At 46.0% G+C, this 19,559-nt stretch overlaps 1 long non-coding RNA gene across 1 annotated transcript in view; it reads right to left on the bottom strand.

Moving 5' to 3' along the window:
* LOC309624856 overlaps positions 1-18,844 on the bottom strand; it is a 103,061-nt gene extending 84,217 nt beyond the window's left edge. The window contains exons 1-2 of the long non-coding RNA XR_014242170.1: positions 17,486-18,844; positions 15,522-15,764 (exon numbers count right to left, since the gene is read on the bottom strand). This is a non-coding gene — a long non-coding RNA (uncharacterized lncRNA). The remainder of the gene's footprint in view (positions 1-15,521; positions 15,765-17,485) is intronic.
* Positions 18,845-19,559: the final 715 nt, after the last annotated feature.

The following is a 19,559-nucleotide window of genomic DNA, read 5'->3' as shown; positions in this document are numbered from 1 at the left end:
GAAAGCGTGAATGGCTGCCAGGCCAAAAATATCAGAGAAATCCAACACAGTGGCCAATGACTCCCACCAATAAGGTTGTTGTGAGGAACAAATGAGATCAAACAGTAAAGCGCTTAGCACAGTGCCTTGCTCGTTCTAAGAGGCCAACAAGGTTTAGCTGCCCTATTACTTACCTTAATCCTCAACAACTGTGAAGTATTGCCCCCGTTTTCCAGATGGGAAACTGCAACTTCAGCTGGTAAAGAGAGTTACCCGAGGTTGCCGCAGTGCCGAGCAAGATTCTGACCCCAGCGCTCCCTGCAAAGGCAGCTACACAAACTGCAAAGCCTTGTGCAAGATGAAAACGAGGGACCCCTTGTTCAAAAAGCAGGGGGAAAAAATACCATTAAAGGAACTAAAACATAAAGCTTTTTCTTTCCTTCCTGTGTCTCTCTCTAGAGTCTTGGTGTTTTTTATTTGCTACTTAATGTCATTAAAAATTTTAATCATTAGTGTTAATTTTACTGGACTTTAAATTGTGCAATACCAGTTTTAAATACACATAAGCGCATTTAACTTGTATGTGGAATCACCAGATCATCCTCAGCATAGGTGGTCGGCTAATCCAGAGAAGTAACATGAGTAAGAAAGGATATTGTTGACTTCCTTGGCTGTCCGTGTTTCTCAGAACATCATTGCCTTATTTCTGCATTGGAAGCAAGCTCTGATTTGATTGGAAAGTGTGGCCTCTTGGGGTTTTCAGTGTCACAGGCATAACACGCTTATCTCGTGCTCGCGTTGGGTCTCACTGGATTCCCATGCATCGTGGGTCCCCTGGAATTCTGTGTTCAAGGGGCACCTCGAAAGCCTTGTGCACGTGAAGCAGCTTGGAGAGGCTGACACGCATATTGCTGGGGTCTCCTGCATTCACTCATCTCTGCTTACATGCATTCCCTGTCCTTTGGACTTCACTTGCAAAATACGAATTGAAAAATAAAATTACTAAGGATTTCAGGACAGTGACAGCAGAGCATTAAACCAAGGGTGAGGTCCTTCCGAACTGGCCTTGCTTGCCTCTGACCTCAGAGCCTTGGCTTTCAGAACACACGCACCCCCTGACCCCAGGAGTCAAAAGCCTCTTTCTTCCCTGGGATTGTTTTTGCTGTATGAGAGAAACCCTGAGTTTTGCCACTAGGGCTCCAAGAGCTGAGGGCACCCTGGGCTCAGGGGAAACCAAGCAGGTGGAGGAATGTGTGCCCGGGAACCTCTCTGCACAGAACGTGGGGCCACAGGGACTGGGGGGCAGGACTAGTGAACTCCCGCATGGGCTATAATGTCCATACCAAGCAGAGGACGGTGAGGGACAGACACAGGTCTGCAACCGGAACCCTCATTCTCTGAGTGCAAAGCTCAGATATATCTGCCCAGCTTCACCCGGCGAGAGGCTGAGGGGGTGGAAATCATAGCAGTCCCACAGGTAGCGGTGTCATGAGCCTCTGGGCTGCAGGTGGCTCCCAGGTGAGCTCTCCAGGGAATAGGAAACCCTCAGAATTGGTCTTGGGCCCAGAGCAGAGCTGGGTGCCCTGCCCGCTGGCCCCTCCTCCCCAGGAGCACCACTCCAGTTCTGTGGGCTGGGCTGCAGCCTCTCTTAGAGCATCAGGCCCACGCTGGCTCTGTCAGGTCAGAGGGGCTCAGCTGGGATGCCTCCCAGGGATCTGTAGGCCAGCTCTGGAAACTTTTCCCACACCCCACCTCTTTGGGATTTCCAGTGGGGAGAGGAGAATGTCCCCATCCCCACAACGCTCCACCCCACCCAGGTGCTTCCTGGGGATTTTACTGGCAACCCAGCCACTAGAGTGACCAGCAGGCCCCTTGGTGGGGGTGGGAGGCTGCAGCAGGAGAGCAAAGAGCTGCTTCTCCTCTGACCTTAAAGGAAAGACAGCAAAGGGGACTGGGATTTATTTCCTGTTCCTAAGAAGCCAATAAGGACATGGACACTGTGCCTCAGTTTCTTACCTGCAAGACTGAGAAAATTTTCAGAGGAGGGAAAGGGAGGTATAAAATGTGGAGGCTGAGCTGTAATGGCTGTCCCTCGACAACCCCGGCTCTGCCACCCACAATCTCTACGATTTGTGCTAGCCCTGCACCAGCCCCCATGCCTGCCTCTGTAAGCGGGGGGGCCGTGCCTGCAGCCTCTGTGAGGATTATGGTGATACGGGCTGTGACGTGCCCAGGCAGGCCCTATAGTGGAGGTACTGCCTTGTCGCTATTGTCCTAGAGGGTTTTCAGAAGCTCCCGAAAAGCAGATTTGCCTCCTTTTAAGCAGAGAGAACTGATAGAGACAATAACCTTTGTCTCCACCAGTTTCAGTATTTATACTTGAAAGAAAGAGCCCTTTTATCAGAGAACAGGAAATAAGATTTGACCTACAAATATTTCATTTTACCAACTGCCTCAGGGAAACTTCTTGGTCAACACCCTCCCTTAAAAGCTTGTGGGAGCTCTGAGAGCTTCTCCCTCCATCCCTGGAGAGCCTTTGTCTGCCTGGCAGGAATAGGCCCTTTCCAGGCCTGCAGTAAATCACTGTTGGTCAAGGGGCTCAGTGGGAGGTGAGTTGCAGCCCTGTGGGTGGGCTGAGGAGGTATCTGGTGCCTCAGCTTTTTAGGACTGGGGGCACCTCATAAACACCCTCTGCCCACACAGGAATATCATATACTTGGCAAGTAAAGCCACGCTCCCATGCTCCTTTTCTTTGTTCTAAAATGTGTGCTTTCATCAGTGTCTTATAGTTTTCTGCATACAGGTCTTTTGTCTCCTTAGGTAGGTTTAGTCCTAGGTATTTTATTCTTTTTGTTGCAGTGGTAAATGGGAGTGTTTCCTTAATTTCTCTGTCTGATTTTTCATCATTAGTGTACAGGAATGCAAGAGATTTCTGTGCGTTAATTTTGTATCCTGCTACTTTACCAAATTCATTGATTAGCTCTAGTAGTGTTCTGGTAGCATCTTTAGGATTCTCTATGTATAGTATCCTGTCACCTGCAAACAGTGACAGTTTTACTTCTTCTTTTCCGATTTGGATTCCTTTTATTTCTTTTTCTTCTCTGATTGCTGTGGCTAAAACTTCCAAAACTATGTTGAATAATAGTGGTGAGAGTGGGCATCCTTGTCTTGTTCCTGATTTTAGAGGAAATGCTTTCAGATTTTCCACCACTGAGAATGATGTTGGCTGTGGGTTTGTCATATATGGCCTTTATTATGTTAAGGTAAGTTCCCTCTATGCCTACTTTCTGGAGAGGTTTTATCATAAATGGGTGTTGAATTAGATATACCATGTTCTTGGACTGGAAGAATCAACATTGTGAAAATGACTATACTACCCAAAGCAATCTACAGATTCAATGCAATCCCTATCAAACTACCTATGGCATTTTTCACAGAACTAGAACAAAAAATTTCACAATTTGTATGGAAACACAAAAGACCCTGAATAGCCAAAGCAATCTTGAGAAAGAAAAATGGAGCTGGAGGAATCAGGCCACCTGACTTCAGACTAAACTACAAAGCTATAGTAATCAAGACAGTATGGTACTGGCACAAAAACAGAAATACAGATCAATGGAACAGGAGAGCCCAGAGATAAACCCACACACATATGATAACCTTATCTTTGATAAAGGAGGCAAGAATATACAGTGGAGAAAAGACAGCCTCTTCAATAAGTGGTGCTGGGAAAACTGGACAGCTACATGTAAAAGAATGAAATTAGAACACTTCCTAACACCATACACAAAAATAAACTCAAAATGGATTAAAGACCTAAATGTAAGGCCAGACACTATAAAACTCTTAGAGGAAAACATAGGCAGAACACTCTATGACATAAATCACAGCAAGATCCTTTTTGACCCACCTCCTAGAGAAATGGAAATAAAACCAAAAATAAACAAATGGGACCTAATGAAAATTAAAAGCTTTTGCATAGCAAAGGAGACCATAAACAAGATGAAAAGACAACCCTCAGAATGGGAGAAAATATTTGCAAACGAAGCAACTGAAAAAGGATTAATCTCCAAAATATACAAGCAGCTCAAGCAACTCAATATCAAAAAAACAAACAACCCAATTCAAAACTGGGCAGAAGATCTAAATAGACATTTCCCCAAAGAAGATATACAGACGGCCAACAAACACATGAAAGGATGCGCAACATCACTAATCATTAGAGAAATGCAAATCAAACTACAATGAGATATCACCTCACACCGGTCAGAACGGCCATCATCAAAAAAATCTACAAACAATAATTGCTGGAGAGGGTGTGGAGAAAACGGAACCCTCTTGCACTGTTGGTGGGAATGTAAATTGATACAGCCACTATGGAGAACAGTATGGAAGTTCCTTAAAAAACTAAAAATAGAACTACCATATGACCCAGCAATCCCACTACTGGGCATATACCCTGAGAAAACCATAATTCAAAAAGAGTCATGTACCACAATGTTCATTGCAGCACTATTTACAATAGCCAAGACATGGAAGCAACCTAAGTGTCCATCAACAGATGAATGGATAAAGAAGGTGTAGTACATATATACAATGGAATATTACTCAGCCATAAAAAGAAACAAAATTGAGTTATTTGTAGTGAGGTGGATGAACCTAGAGTCTGTCATACAGAGTGAAGTAAGTCAGAAAGAGAAAAACAAATACCATATGCTAATACATATATATGGACTCTTAAAAAAATAAAGTTTCTGAAGAACCTAGGGGCAGGACAGGAATAAAGACGCAGACGTACAGAATGGACTTGAGGACACGGGGAGGGGGAAGGGAGGGTAAGCTGGGACGAAGTGAGAGTAGCACTGACATATACACACTACCAAATGTAAAATAGATAGCTAGTGGGAAGCAGCTGCATAGCACAGGGAGATCAGCTCAGTGCTTTGTGACCACCTAGAGGGGTGCGACAGGGAGGGTGGGAGGGAGATGCAAGAGGGAGGGGATATGGGGATATATGTATACGTATAGCCGATTCACTTTGTTATAAAGCAGAAACTAACACACCATTGTAAAGCAATTATACTCCAATAAAGATGTTAAAAAAATAAATTAATTAAATAAAATGTGTGCTTGGGGTCCAGAATATCTCCATTGGCCGGGCCTGTCTGACCAGTGTTCCTGGGGCAGGTCTGTGCCCTCCAACTGCTGCAGGAGCAGAATAATATTCTGAGAGCTCCAATGTGGAACCACCTGCAGTGAAATCGCCTCTCTGTGTTGGGTCAGAAAGTAGAAGAAGAAAAAACCCACTGTCAGGAGCACACGTCTGCATTTCTCACTCAGGCCCTGGAAGCTGTATGCAGCTGGTGGGCTGCTGGGCTGGACCAGGTGTGGGGCATTGTCTGGCTAATGAAGTACTTAAGGGCTGCGTGCAGACCCTGCCCCCTGGGGCCCAGGAGCCCACAGGGCACTCTCATTAAGCTGACCCTTGAGGAGCAGGAATTGGTGGCTACATTTTGGGCACAGGTGCAGCCAGAAAATCCCCTTTCCTTACAGGTGCTGGCCATTCCAGGTCAGTAAGGTCAGCTTATTACCCCTAAAAGAGAGGTCAGGGGAGGAGGTGCAGGCCATGCCTGCCTCCCCGCCCCTCCTTACTCCACCCACAGCACACATGTCTTTTGGTAGGCTCTGGGGTGGGGAGTGGGCACTAGCATCAGAGAGCTGGCTCAGCAATGTGTCAAAAGAAGCAACCACAGCAGGGGAACAGGGTGTCTGGTTAACATTCCAACTCTTCCAGGAAGTCTTCCTTGACTTCTCCAGAGCAGATGGATTACTCCTTTTTGGAAACTCACACAGTATGGACAACTCGGACCATAAATGTACCCCTGGTTAGGAACACAGTCTGCCTGGCCCCAAATACCAGCTCTATGATTGACTAGATGAGTGACTTTGGGCAAGTTACTTCTCTCTACTTCCTTCCTTTACTTTCAGTCTGAGAAAAGTGAAGATGCCCACTGCGTAAAGTCATTGTGGCAAGTACACTATTTAAGATACACAAAGTGCTTAGAACAAACCCTGGTGCAGAACAAGCCCTAGACAAGAGGCTGCTATTATAATCATATAACTTTTTTTTGTGGTAAAGTATGCATAATATAAAATTTACCATTTTAGCCATTTTTAAGTGTTCAGTTCAGTGGCATTCAGTACGTTCACGTTGTTGTGCAACCATTGCCACTGTCCACCTCCAGAATCTTTTCATCATCTCAAACTGAAACTCAGTTTCATTGAACAATAATTCTTCGCTCCACCCTCTCCCCAGCTCCTGGTAACCTCTATTCTCCTTTCTGTCTCCAATCATAACTTTTGATATAAATATCTTATTTTCTTTATTCAACAAATAGTTACTAAACACATACTTTGCACCTGGAACAACTGAAGTAGAATCTGGGAACACAGATCGACACAGTCTATGCCCTTGTGGAGCTTTTACTTTAGTAGATTGAGGTTGGTAATGAGCAAAAAAATACACAAGATAATCTCAGACAGAGATGCATGCTATTGTTGAAAAAAATTACCCAGAACTTGGAAATAGGCAAAAGAGAGTACAGTACATCCTTTCAAAGCCATACATGGGCTTTGTTTAACAATACTGCCCAAGATTATTTAATGCTCCAGAGGACACACCTATGTTTGACTTACCTATTTACCATTTGATCAGAACACAGACACCGGGAGTTACATGTTAACTTGTAGATTTCCAGCCAGTAGAAAAGATTATCCCAAAGATTACGGTCTTACTGTCCTGTAGGACAGTAACCATGTTTGTATCTAACCTAGAAACCTTATAGTATAAGAGAGCTTGGAAATGAACTCACATTTATATGTGCAATTAATCTATGACAAAGGAGGCAAGAATATACAATACAATCAGGAAAAGACAGCTTTTTCAATAAGTGGTGCTGGGAAAACTGGACAGCTACATGTAAAAGAATCAAACTGGACTACTTTCTCACTCTATATACAAAAATAAATTTAAAATGGATTAAAGACTTAAAAGGTAAGACCTGAAACCATAAAACTTCTAGAAGAAAATGTAGGCAGTATACTCTTTGACATTGGTCTTAGAAATATTTTTTTGGATCTGTCTCCTCAGGTAAGGGAAACAAAAGCAAAAATAAACAAATGGGACCACATCAAAAGCTTTTGCACAGCAAAGGAAACTATCAACAAAATGTAAAGGCTGCCTACTGAATAAGAGAAGAAATTTGCAAACAGTATATTAGATAAGGGGCTAATACACGAAATATATGAAGAACTCCTACAACTCAATATCAAAAATACCCCACACAACCAAATTAAAAATTGGGCAGAGGATCTGAATGGACATTTTTCCAAAGAAGACATATAGATGGCCAACAGGCACATGAAAAGATGCTCAACATCACTAATCATCAGGCAAATGCAAATCAAAAACACAATAAGATATCAAGTCACACCTGTCAGAATGGCTGTTATCAAAAAAACAACAAATAACAAGTGTTGGCAGGGATGTGGAGAAAAGGGAACCCTTGTGCACTGTTGGTGGGAATGTAAATTGGTGCAGCCACTATGGAAAGAGTATGGAGATTCCTCAAAAATTTAAAAATAGAACTACCATATGATCCGGAAATTCCATTCCTGCGTATTTATCTGAAGAAAATGAAAACACTAATTAGGAAAGATATATGTACCCCTATATTCACTGCAGCATTATTTACAATATCCAAGATGTAGAAGCAACCTAAGTGTCCATCCACAGATGAATGGATAAAGAAAATTGGTATATATATATATATATATATACATATATATATATGTATATATAGATACACACAATGGAATATTACTCAACCACAAGAATGAAATCTTGCCATTTGCAACAATGTGGATGGACCTAGAGAATATTATCCTAAGTGAAATAAGTCAGACAGAGAAAGACGAATATGGTATGATTTCACTTACATGTGGAATCTAAAAAACAAAACAAATGAACAAACATAACAAAACAGAGGGTCATAGATACAAAGAACAAATAGGTAGTTGCCAGAGGGGAAGGGGGTAGGGGGAGGAGAGAAATAGGTGAGGGAGATTAAGAGGTACAAACTTCCAGTTGCAAAATAAATGAGTCACAGGTATGAAATGTACAGTGGGGGGAATATAGTCAATAATTTTGAATACCTTTTATGGTGACAGATGGTAACTAGACTTATAATGGCGATCATTTTGAAATGTATAGAAATACAGAATCACTATGTTGTATAACAGGAACTAACATAGTGTTGTAGGTCAATTATACTTCAAAAACAAACAAACTCATAGAAAAAGAGATCAGATCTGTGGTTACCGGAGGTGGGGGTGGGGGGATGGGGAACTGAATGAAGGTGATCAAAAGGTGTGTGGACAAAAAACTGCTGCCTGGGGCTTCCCTGGTGGCGCAGTGGTTGAGAGTCTGCCTGCCAATGCAGGGGACACGGGTTCGAGCCCTGGTCTGGGAAGATCCCATATGCCGCGGAGCAACTAAGCCCGTGAGCCACAACTACTGAGCCTGCGTGTCTGGAGCCTGTGCTCCGCAATGGGAGAGGCCGTGGCAGTGAGAGGCCCGCGCACCGCGATGAAGAGTGGCCCCCGCTTGCCCCAACTAGAGAAAGCCGTCGCACAGAAACGAAGACCCAACACAGCCAAAAATAAAAATAAATTAATTAATTAAAATTATAAAAACAAACAAACAAACTGCTGCCTGCCATCGCAGTAAAAGATGAGTGTTGCCCCCCCATCAAACCATGAGCCACTGCGGCTAGCCCCGAGGGGAATTCAGAGTGGAGAAAAAGAGGCTACTGGCCCTAGAGAGTTAAGGTGCATATCAAGGAATAATTCCAATAAGCCCAGACTCTTGCATCTTGCCATACACAGAAAACCACTAAAATCACTAACTTGAGATGTCTGTTTTTGTGACTAGCAGTAATCTTTCGATGTTCGACTACATGTTTTTTTCCCCCGGCAAAAACTGTTATACATCTTGTCTCCTCCCTCCTCTCTTCGGGACAGTTCCTCAGAGCTTTCTGAGAGGCTGTATTCCAGGCTATATAGGGCCAGGGGTCAAGCTTTCTACCTCACGGGATTCCTCTCTCCGCCTACGTTTAGTTCAGGGAGGCCAAGTGATACTGGTTCATCTTGCCTGGTTACCCCAAACTATTCCAAGCCTGAAGCCCACTGTTTCTTCCACCAGACCTTTGTCTCAGCCCTGGTTGTGAGACTTTGGGGACGGGGAAGGGGATGCCCTTGAGAAAGGCATGGAGAGGGAGGGGCCGGCACTGGGCTGGCTGGTAGGAACCCAAAAGGGGAGTGGCCAGTGCATCTCAGGAAGTTCCCCCAGGGCCCAGAAGTTGGCGGCGGCCACCAGCGTGTTGGACTCAGGGGACTTGGTCATAGTCCTGTTGTAGGACCTCTCCGGTAAAATGCGAGTGATCCTTTCAGCTCTAAAACCCTCCAGGATTCCCTGAACACCCCCCAACACTGCCCTTCAAATCCCCCCTCTTGCACAGAAGTGAGTCCTCCCGACAGCGCTACTGAACAGCGCCCTCTAGTGGAACCTTGTGTTCCGGCCGTAACCCCTCTGGGGGCAGGGATGACTGGGGCCGCCTAGGAGAGGGGGTTTTTCCGTAGAGACCCAGCCCACACTAGTCCTCGGAGCTCCTACTGTGTGCCAGGCACGATCAGCAGCTGTTAGGTACTGGCAGCAATGCAAGAGCCCGGGCCACGCCTGTCTTGTTTACCATTGGGCCTCAGCACGTCATATTGCCAGCACATACTAAATATTCCTTACATGCTTTTTAAATGAATGAATGAAGAAACAAATAAGATGCAGTGTCTGGACCTTAATGAAATCAGTGTGGGGACTGGTCTGTGTTACTTCAGAGTGGCTGCACGAGCAGAAGTTAATTTATGTCTTTTTAATTAAGCGCAAGCTAACAGGCAGTGGAATATAGTGTTAAGCACTAGAATTCAGGAGTCAGACTGCCTGGGTTCAATTCCTGGCGGTGCCACTTAACAACTCTGTGATCTCGGATAAATTACTTATCCCTCTTCTGTTAAGACAGGGATACCTCACTGCATTGCCATGAGGTTAAAGTAACTAAAATTTGTAAAGTACTCAAGAGAGTACCTTGCACATATTTTGCATTCTGTTAGTATTTAAAACAAAACAAAAAAACACACAAAAAAACAAGGGAAACTTGCTAAACAAATGGAGTGATGTCCAACAGTGAACTGGTTAAGTAATGATGTACTGAGCTGCCCATAACCAGAGGTATGGGAGGATGCATTAGCTCTTTAAGATAATCAATAATAACTATTATCTGTTGAGCACTTAATGTCATCCAGCACTACGCTAAGTACTTTGCACTTATTATCCTATTTTGTTTTTACGATAACTCTGTGAGGCAGGTATTATGGTCACCTCATTGTTTAACACAGGAGACAGAGGCTTTGTGACAAGTTGAGATTCCTCAGTGTGGAGCTGCTGATTCTGAGGTGAGTCATGCTCAGAATTCAGGGAACACCTGGATGCCCGAGGTCATGCGGGGCATGGGAACCATGAGGAAAAGGCAGGTGAGCAGTCTGTGGGCTGGAGGGAAGAGACTCCAGGACTGGCCAGAGCCCAGGGCTTGGTGATAAGAAGCCCTTTGTGTTGGGGCCCAAAGGCAGAGGAAGGGTGGCGGTGATGGGGAGGCTAAGGCAGCCTTGGTAGCAATCTATCAATCAGTCAACCAACCCACCAAGCCAGAGACACTCTTTATCTGGCAGTGAAGGGAAGGGAGGGGTTGGCAGGTGGCTCCAAAGGCCCCGGGTGCAAGACAGTGTCTCAGCCTGTGCAGGAAGCTCTCCAAAGCAGGGCAGTGTCCCTGCAGAGAAAGAGCTGGAAAATCCTGGAGGAGGGAACAGCGGGTAGATGGGATGAAAGACACCAGTGGTGGGGTGGGGTCGGCTCCTTGGAAAAGAGGAGACAGGCCTTTCACAGCAGTAGCAGGATGGAGGACATGAAGGGAGAGACACATCTAGAGGCGAAGAAGAAAGTTTTGCTTTTACGATTAAAAAAAGGGGGGTTTCAGCTTTGTCTTTATAATAGAAAAGCTGAGATCATCAAGTCAAGGGCATGAGGGACTGAGTTTGGAGGCTTGAGAAAGGCAGAGTTGGTAATAAGCCTGAGTGGGGTGTCCTAGGAGAGCAAGAGAGGCAAAGAAATCTTGAGTCCCAGGAGGCCGAGCTGGGGAAGGAGGGCAGGAAATCAGGGATGCTCAGCGAGACAGTCATTAATATGTAGGGGAGGTGACTGCTAGCCCAATCTCCCTGCTACTCAGGCCCCTCATTTTCCCATGAGAACCCCAAGACTGGGGGCTATAGGAGCTCTCTTATCCACCTAAGAGTAATTCTTTGTCCTTGTCCAGCCATGAGAGCCACCACCCAAGAGCATGTTGAGCCCTCCCAATGGCCCCAAAGGGCTCCTTGGGCTTAAACATTTGGAATACTCTCTACCCATCTCAGATATCCCGTTCCTTCTCCACAATGACTCTCAGGAAGACATCGATGGCCAAAGAGGGGCATGGCTGCAACCTCCAGACTGCCTTCTTGGATCGATGGGACACCTTGCTTCTAAAGCATTCCCCAGTCTCACAGGCCTCTAAGCGGGCATCAGATGAACACTGTGACTTCATTTTCCAGGTGGGAGAGTGGACTGTATCAGGTTCTGCATCATTTGCTAGTGGCATCAGGCTGTCAGCAGTTGTCTTGATATTAAGGCAAGAAGTGTCTGGTGCTGTGGTCCGTACCTCCCTCCACCCCTTACCCTGCAGGACCACTCCCATCATTATCCTCACTGTGGGGTTCCAGGCGGGCAGGGATGGCAAACACTTGAAACACACATCTCAGCGTGCCCTAATCTGGCACTAGTGGCAGACAGCAATAATCTATCATGTCGTGTTCTCAACACGGTGCTTCAGGCAGCAGCACAAAACAAGTGCAGCTGGAACTCCAGGTGAATCCTTTTTGTTATCCTGTTTGCAGGATGGGTAGCTCCAGCACCCTTCCTTCTATGTCTGTGAAGCGGGGTGGCCACAGGTCAAGCTGTGAAGGCGTGAGGTGTGGCTTTGCCTCTCAGCCCCTCCTCTGCCGCCCCATCGCCAGAGCTGGGTTTTCTCCCGAAGGGCACTTGTGCTCCCACCCACTCTCCTCAGGGTCCTGAGGAGCTAAGCAGATAACGGGGTCATTGATGGGCCATGATGGGAGGAGCCATGGGTTCCAATCACAGCCACACCCCCTCCACTGCCTTCATCTCTCTGAGGCTCTTCTATAAAGGAGACAAATTATACCCACCTGTGGATCCTCAGCCCCAAGACTGAGGATCAGAATGGAAGTGAGCCCCTGTATGTGTATGATTTCTAAATTGAAACAATCTTTACCAACCTAAGAAAATCTTACTTTTAATCCCCAGCACCAACCCTCCCACACATTTTAACGGGGCTATGGGGGCACAACTTTCTGGTCTGAAAGGAGTAATCTAATTGTGGAATTTTTAACTGGCATAGATATTTGGGGACAAGTTGTCCCTTGTGGCACCCTCAGATCCTACCTCATGCTGCAGCAGAACTCACACGTGTATGGTGCTTAACAGGTGATAAATAAATAGCTGATAAAGGGCCTGGCACTTTCGCTTTAAGAGCACTCTGTTGCTATTTTAGTGGCATCTGCATGGCTATACCAGCGAGGCTTTGTCACTTTCCTACCTGGTAGACACTGCAAACTCCTTGCTTTCCCCCCCTTTTTAATCAAGGGCTAATGATGGACGGTAGCTTGCTGGGCAGGGGACCATGGTGGGTAGAAGGTCTGTCCAGGCTGAAAACACCTAAGTCTGGGATCATTTCGCCCATCTCTGCCGCCAGGGCAGGGATAGCACAGTCAAGCCAAGCCAAGCCAAGCCAAGCCAAGGGGAGGGTTATTTTTAATCCCAAAGATACAGCGTTTGAGAACAAACAGCCCCATCCCTGGAGCATCTGCCAAATGAGTGTGGGCCTGGAGGTGTCAGGCTGCGACTGCTTCCCGCCTCACCAGGCCCCTCCAGAAACCAGAGCTGGGCAGCAGTGCGTATTTTTAAACAAGCTGACTTGCTGTGGCCTTTGAGGGCCACCAGGTCCTTTGAGGACGGAGTGGGAGCCCCACGCGCCGTTACCTTTAAATCCAGTCGGGCCCTAACCCGAGATGGTGCCTAGCGTCCCCCGCCGCCCGTGTTCACATTGCCTGGAGCTCCCAACCTCTCCACCTGCTGCCTCGTCCCCATCCCAGCCCCGAAGTGCTGAAGGCCACTTGAGAGTACCATTTTCCCTTCTTTTATATTTTTCTCTTCCCTTCCTTTACTCTCTGTAACACAAATAACTCATATTCATTGTAGAAAAATTAGAAAATTGAGATGAACAAAAAGAAAAGAAAAATCCCTATCATTCCCCTGACCCTATCCCACTGTGGGTGAGAACCAGCATTTGTTAATACTTGGTGGATATTTTCCCTGACTTTTTTCTATGAATATTTTTTACACATAAGGTATTTATATTTTCAAAACGTGAATCTCACTCAAGGCCTGGCACTGAGGAAACCAGGATGGCTCCTCATTCAGGAAGAATGCTGACATTCTCACCAATGAGGTCCACAGGCTCTGTGGCCGGGATTGTTAGGACGTCACAGAGAAATGTTTAGCCCTGTGCCTGTTTCCATACAAGAGGCTCTCCTCTCCATAATCATCTTTCCCAGCAGGAATCATTTTGCCCGTGTCAGGCTTTGTTTGTGTGGTTAAGAAGGCAGGCTCTGGAGTCAGGAAGCTTGAGTCTAAATCCTTGCTCTGCCTCTAAATAACTGTGTGAAGTTGGGCAAGTGGCTTCACTTCTTTGTGTTGGATTTCCTCATTTGTAAAACAGGGATGAAGAGAGGATACACATTACAGGTCTGGTGTGAGAATTCAGTGAGCTAATACAGGTAGAGCGGCAAGAAGGGAGGCTGGCACATAGTAAGTGCTCAATAAACATTAGTTCTTATTCTACTATAATGGTTGTTTTTTCAATTCTGGGGGAGTACCTCCTTTGTTTCAGGCACTAGCCAAGCTTCCTGTATGATTTTGGGCAAGTTAATTCACTGACGTCTTTCTTACTTCATTCAGATAAGGGCTCAAGGCAGCTGGGGAATGAGATGGGGAGTAATTTGGGGTGCTTGGCTACCAGGAGGTTTAACACATTTGCATTATGGGGTCACTGGAGCTCATTAACATATTGGAAAAATGTTAAAAGCCATGTTGTTTTCATTGGAGCTCTCACATACCCACTACTCCAGTTGTTGAAGGCTGATCATGAGTACATGGGGGTTCACCATGGTATCTGTGCCACTTTTATGTCTGTTTGAAAACTTCCATAATAAAAAGTTAATATGTATGTATATGTATACATGTATGTATGTATGTATATAATATATACATCCTGAAAAATCTACATCACTCTATTTACTTTCATACTTTTTCTGTATTGTTTTAATATACGTTTTAAAAATGTTTAAGGATCTTTTTTGTTAATCAAGACCATTAAAACCATTAAAAATGCTTCCCCCTTGAGACACACTGGTGTTGACAGAAGCCACGGCTGGTCCATAACAGGGTCTTGACTCTGGGCTGGTCATACTCCACTGCACTGATGACGTGCAGAATTCCCAGCTGACAGGTGATGGGGACAAAGGGCAGACACGCTCTGGCACCTGGTGCCAGGCTGCCCCTCTTCCTTTACCTTCCCTCCCAGTACTGGCTTCCAGCCCTTATTTTGGGTCACACTTGTCGTATCTTTATCAATGCCGAGTACTTGGTGTGCTCAATTAAAACTCTGAGAACAGGGCTTCCCTGGTGGCGCAGTGGGTAAGAATCCACCTGCCAATGCAGGAGACACGGGTTCGAGCCCTGGTCTGGGAAGATCCCACATGCCACAGAGCAACTAAGCCCTTGTGCCACAACTACTGAGCCTGCGCTCTAAAGTCCGTGAGGCACAACTACTGAGCCCATGTGCCACAACTACTGAAGCCCACACGCCTAGAGCCCGTGCTCCACAACAAGAGAAGCCACCGCAATGAGAAGCCCACGCACTGCAACGAAGAGTAGCCTCTGCTCGCCTCAACCAGAGAAAGCCCGCGCAGCAATGAGGAACCAATGCAGCCAAAAATAAATAAATAAAATAAATAAATTAAAACAACAACAACAAAGAAAAAAACTCTGAGAACAGAGGAATTGGAGGCTAGAGACACCCATCCGGATCAATCATAGAACTTTCCACCTCAAGGTTAAGGGTCCCTGACGTCCGTCCCCTCCCTCGTCCAGGCCAGTCAGCAGGCTGCTCACCACCTCTTTCTCCCTGCTTTTGGCACCCCTCCAGACTTTTGACAAAAACACAAATGTCACACCCTCTGTTGCTACAGAGGAACAAGCTCACCTTGCTTTTGTGATCATCCAGATGCTTCTGTGATCATCCAGGTGCTTTGGCTGCTTTTGTTGCTACCACCATTGTTATTGTGAATAATTAAAGCTTCCAATTACTGGTTGATTATTGGGCATCCAACATTGTTCATCCATGGGCATGGCCTCATTTAATCCACACAACAGCCAACAAGGTAAATACTATCATGCCATTTTTAACATGAAGACGTTGAAAGGCTGAGTCATCAGGGTCACAGACCTAGTAAACGGAAAATGAAATCACAGGCTGATTCCAAAGCTCAGGCTCTTAACACTATGCTAATTAGAGACTATTTTCCATCCCCAGAAAGAGGAGAGGGGTGTAAAAGAATGGCTAACTTTCACTAGGCCTACAGTTTTGTTGTTGTTTTGTGTGTATCATAAATAGAGACCACCATAAAGTGGAACCCCTTGCTGTCTGGGCCATCCGTCTTCCATAAGCGGGCCCTCAAGGCACGCGCTTGCTTGCGTGCGTGTGTGAGCGCGTGCCTACGCGCACTTCTAAATGTAGAAGGGCAATCCACAGGTAGAGTGCTGTCAGGTAAGACTCTGCCTTCAGCACGCACAGCTCCTGCCTCAGCTCTGACACTCATCAGCCCGTTCTCTTGAGCAACCCACTTCCCCTCTCCGGGCGTCAGTTTCCTCACCTGTAAAATAGGGATAACAAACCGTAGGTTACAGTCACCAAGCACATTCAATGAGTTCCCAAGTGGCATGTGCCCAGCAGAGTGCCTAACAAAAGCAGAGCTCGAAAATAACGGTGCCCCTTCCGGCATTCCGCAGCCCCGGTAGCAGCGTCCCTCAGGTGCGCGGGGAACTGGAGAGAAAGGGGCGTGGGGGCGGGGCCTGGCGTCAGCGCGTGCGCACACCATGGGGGGGCGGGGCGCCGCAAAGCTCAGCCCTCCGTCTGGAAATTAACCCGTTGTTCTGAGGGCTTTGGCGTAAAGTTTGCCCTCCCCGCCTCGGTTTCCCCATCCCCTTGCCCAGGGTGCTGGCCGGCTCACCCCACACTCTCCACTCTGCTCTTTCTTGTCCCCACCAGTCTCAGCTAAAAAGAAGATCCTGTTCCTTGCCCGCAACGCAGGCCAGAGCCACATGTGCTGGGCTACAGGTGGTCTGCGAGACCCTGGCGGGCTTCTGGTCCAAGAAATCTGGACACCTGTGCTGTGAACCACCTTCTCTTAGGAAACCTAGAATCAAGGGCCTTCCTGACCCCCTCTTCCTGCCAAGGACGCACACGCACACGTGCACACACACACACACACACACACACACGCAGAGACAAACACGCAGACTCAAACACAGACACACAAAGATGCACTGGCTCGCTATCAACCCCCAGGCCCAACCTAATGCCTGTCAGTCCCACCCCTGCAGCTCTGTCTAATAAGGGTAGATGAGAAAGGGTCGTGAGATTCCAGAGAGATTCCCGGCGCGCTCCTTCTAAGGCCTTTCAGTCGAACGTTCAGCTCTGGGCAAGCGTCCGGGGCCGGGGGCCCCAAGGCTGAGTCATGGGTTCCTCGGCCCCAAGTCTCATTTCTAGCCCAGTCCAGATCCGGGGCCTTTCAAAAAACTCACAGGTCGTCCCTCTGAGTCAGCAAAGGTTCCCACAGAAACTCCATTTGGTGTGGATTTAATCACAGGGTGCTTTTAAAGCCTCATCTGGAGGTAATTTGGAATTTAAATGACCAGGATGAGGATATTTTTACCAGAAGAAGGGCTTGGAATAGTTATATCCTGTCAGTTATTGATCAACCATTTCCAAAAGATTAAAAAAATAGTAAGACCTGTTTTACCAAATATGTTAGAAAAATTCCCTCAGGATTTGGTCATTATTAGCGTAACTGATATAAATTGTTCCACAACACTTAGGAATGTGTTCCATGACACATTTCACGAATTTTCTAAATCAAATTAAATCATACTTAGACCCCCACCTACCAGGACCTCAGATAATTCAATCCCACTTTTCAGGGCCCTTCACTCTCCTTCCATGCAGAACTCCGAGTACTTCAGGATTCCCAAAACTTGGCGAAGGGCAGCAGGTCTGTGATGGTCACTGCTGAGTTGCCTATGGTCCAAGCCCTAGTAGATCAGTTAGAGGCTGCTGTTGCTGCCCATAGCAACGTCTCCAAACCAAGGGCCCCCAGACATCTCTTCCCCCTTCTTAGGCCCTCCCCAAAGGCCCTGCCACCTCCAGAGTGCCTGGTGGAGGCCCAGCACTCAAGGGTCCTGCCAGCCCTTAATGACCTCTGGGCCCCAGGTCCCCTCCCCAGCCCTCTCCATCTCTAACAAGTAGTGTTAAGTCTTCAGATCCTTAGAAAATCTAAGGCCTTTGACTTTTCCATGGGGCAAGAGAAGCCCAGCCCTCCAAAACACAGGGGCCTCTGGAGAGGAAGAGGGGAAAATACCTCACATTCTTTTCGAGTGAGCCTGCAGAAGAAAAACAGACATGGTTAATTTCTCAATCACAGTAGTCCCTGACTTAGGCAATAACTACCTGATTTACCTAGTAATCCACACTCTGTGGGGAGTAGATAGAGCTGTGGGCCCAAAACAGAAACAAAAACAAAAACCCTTCTTTAATAAAGATTATGAAATCTCTTTGCTTCTGTAATTTTCAGGGTCTCTCTAGAATACTCCTGTTTGGACAGAGATGGGGTCAAACCACACAGATACCATCCAGTAGCTTGGTGTCCGGTAGCTTGCTCTTCTTCAGGGAAGAACTGTACCCCATATGAGGACTGATGAGGTTGAGATAAGAGGTGCCACTGAAACTCAAGTAAACATGGGCTAGCTTCGACTCGCACCCAACACCACATAACGCAGTAGAGCTTGTGGTTAAGAGGAATGGCTGTGGAATCAAACAGACCAGAGTATGAGTTCTGGCTCCATCCCTTTTTGGCTGTGTGACTTCAGGCAAGTTACTTCACCTCTCTGAGACTCAGTTTCTCTAAAATGGAGGTGATAAAGTGCCTCATAGGATTATGTGAAAGTTAAATGACAGACAGCCAAGACAGTGATGTAAGTTCATGCTGGGAGGAATACCCTCTGCTTCAAACACATAACACTGATATATGATATATAAAGAGAAAATTAAAATGATACAGCCACATTCAAAAAACAATATTAACATCTCTATAGACAAGGCTGCATTCTATATACCTCCTCTGAGGGTCCGTAGTGGGTCCCTTTGCTCATGGTGGTGACCAGCTTTCTATTCAGCCCCCTCCTCTGCTCTTCCTTGAATCATTTCCTAAAATAAGCTGCCAACAAGCCCTTGTCTCAGACTCTGCTTTGTGGGGGAAAGGAAAATAACAATGAAGCAAAGAAAAGGGGTGGTAAATAGAAAACTAAATATGGCAGAAATAAGTTAAAATATATTAGTCATTATAATAAATGTAAACAGATAACCTATTAAAAGATAGACTTGCAGATTAGATAAAAAATGAACAAAGTTTATAAGAAGTATACCTAAAGCAAAACCACAAAGAAAGATTGAAAATAAAAAGTTAGAAAAAGATATACCCATCCAATGCAAACCAAAAATAAACGTGTGGTTATGGATTGAGTTGTGTCCCCCAAAACAATATGTTGAAGTTCTAACCCCCAGCCCCTCAGAATGTGACCTTATTTGGAAATAGTCATTGCAGATGTAATCAGTTAAGATGAGGTCATACTGGAGTAGGATGGATCCTTAATCCAATATGATTGGTGTCCTTATGAGAAAAGAGACACACAGACACATAGAAAGATGGCCATGTGGTTGTGGAGACCCAGATTGGAGTTATGCTGCCACAAGCCAAGGAATACCAAGGGTTACCTGAAGCTGGAAGAGGCAAGGAGGGATCCTCTCCTACAGGATTAGGAGGGAGCACAGCCCTACTAATACCTTGTTACTGACATTTAGCCTCCAGAAACATGAGAAAATAAATTTCTGTGGTTTGAGTCACCCAGTTTGTGGTAATTTGTTATGGCAGCCATGGGAAACTAATACATATGCCTAGCAATATTT

Source organism: Balaenoptera borealis (genome assembly GCF_965194805.1).
Source record: "Balaenoptera borealis genome assembly, chromosome: 3".
NCBI lineage: Eukaryota > Metazoa > Chordata > Mammalia > Artiodactyla > Balaenopteridae > Balaenoptera > Balaenoptera borealis.
This window is presented reverse-complemented; position numbering and strand designations above follow the sequence as displayed.